The 2,279-nt window shown below is 36.3% G+C and overlaps 1 pseudogene; it reads left to right on the top strand.

Moving 5' to 3' along the window:
• LOC120770644 lies at positions 1-1,720 on the top strand (annotated as a pseudogene).
• Positions 1,721-2,279: the final 559 nt, after the last annotated feature.

Below are 2,279 nucleotides of genomic sequence, written 5' to 3'. Positions count from 1 at the left end.
ATGGTGGGATTTCCACAATGCTTTGGTGCTGTAGATGGTTGCCATATCGAAGTTCAGCCCAAGAAAGACGAAGCCATAGATTATTATAACTATAAAGGATGGTATTCGGTCATTTTGTTGGCTAGTTGTGATCACAGGTAAATTTGTGACTACATACATTGATTTTCATACACATGTGTTTATATTTTTTACTACTTGCAGATCAAAGTTTACGTATAAGGAGCTCCCTTAAGCATTTCCATGAGCACGCTGGTATTTTCAAACAAACCAACAAACAATTGAAGGCATCAATGTACTTGTGCTTCTTATTGGCGACTCAGCCTTTCCTTTGTCACACCACATGATGAAACCATACCCATATGTGGCTAATCAATCTCCAGTAGAACAGCTCTATAACTATCGACTGTCCAAATGTCGCCAAGTGATCGAGAATGCTTTTGGTAATTTAAAGCGCGCTTCCGTAAAATTGGAAGAGACTTGCAAGTATCTCCTAAAAATGTAAATACTGTAATTAAAGCGTGTTGCATTTTGCGCAATTTTCTAAAGATTGAGAACGATGAAGTTTCTTCAGCTTGGATTCAAGACGCAGCAGAAGATGCAACAAGACATCAACCCAATCACACAACAAGATTAGGAGAAAATTATTCAACAGCGACAGCAATTAGGAATGCCATCGCAATGAGTTTCCAAAACGGTACAAAACACTTTACTTACCGCAGTAGCTATTTGTATTCCAATACATTTCCAAATTAATATTTAGTTTGAATCCATTTTATTATCACATTAATATTCAGTTTAAATTAATTTTTATCATTATAACATTTTTTTTTTAATTAGTATTCAGTTTAAATTCATTTTTATCATTATCACATTTTTTCTAAAACATTTTTCATAATACCTATAAATTACTACTTTGTTGGTCGATTGCAGTAACAACCCCAATATTTTCCCGTCCTCCTCCACTGTCTTCAGCAATTCGTTTTGTTCTTTTGCCACTTTTATTAGTTCGCCCATGTAATTTCTCTTTTTACTTGTAGATACCCACTACCCACTGCTGATGTCGTCAATGTCATTACTGGCGTACACACCGGTTCACGCGACATTGGTTCCGGTGATCCGGAAAAAGTTGAATTCGGTATGTTTTAAAGAAAAAATTATTTTAATAATAAACGTGTAAAACTCAGCTTACCACAGTAAATGATTCGAATACTTCAGCAGTATTGGCTGCTGTCAGTCCGATAATTTGATGGACCGCATCAAAATGTTTCCACAGCGATGGGCTGCCCCCCGAGGGCCCAACTTTTTTCTTTTCCTCTCTGTAATTTAACAAAAGTTAATAATGTTAACAATGTTATGTGGATACATAGTAACCTATACTTTTGTGTAAGATTCCGTATTTTAACATGCACTTCTTTTACAGTAAATTTGTGCGCCATTTGCACAGAGATGTCGGCATAGATGTGCACATTACGTTTAGCACGTCGCAAGTCTCCGGCTCGTTCCCGCCACAAATCTATTAACACAACTTCGTCACTGTTTAAATGAGTTAAGCATCCACCCTCTCTACCCAGTAAAACTAGCGCATCCTAATAAAATAGCGCAATTCACCACAGGATGCGGCTGCAACACAACACCAATTTAACTCACCAAACCTCTACACCAACCCAACCAACAAAAGGAATGGACAACGGGGAAGCTGACACAATTCGTTTCCACAATTCGCCACGCACTCATCGCTGATACACATTGGCTTTTTACGCCCGTACCGAGAACACCGTCCCGCTACAGTTTTTCAACATCGACAGCAGCGATCTATCTACATCGACAACATTCGTTACTTAAATAATCGAAATATTTAACTTTAAGAAAAGGAATATTTGTAAAAAGTTAAATACTTCTTTAATAAATTATTTGTACAATATACACTTTAGTGCTGCGGTCTTTTTATTCCGAATGTGCGTGATTACCAATTTAATAATTTTATGATTACCACAATACAAATAGAGACACATACATATCTCAGGGAAAGAAGTATATGTGCATTATTGTATTGAGCGATTTCTTTTCTCTCAATAACGGTATCAATCTCTTAGGTATGCAAATGGTTTTTCTTGTATTTTTTGTTTCATTTCCATGTGCATAATTCTGCTTTAATATAAATCCTTAGTACCGTTAGAATCAATTTGTTGTCAGTCTCATGTTTTCCTTAGGAAATAAGTCTAAGTGCAGTAAGTATTAGTGCACTTTGGACTGTAAACAAGAGAAGTTAATTGAAGTGG

Source organism: Bactrocera tryoni, chromosome 3, assembly GCF_016617805.1.
Source record: "Bactrocera tryoni isolate S06 chromosome 3, CSIRO_BtryS06_freeze2, whole genome shotgun sequence".
Taxonomy (NCBI): Eukaryota; Metazoa; Arthropoda; class Insecta; order Diptera; family Tephritidae; genus Bactrocera; species Bactrocera tryoni.
The sequence above is the reverse complement of the archived record's forward strand: the minus strand, read 5'-3'. Positions and strand labels throughout refer to the sequence as shown.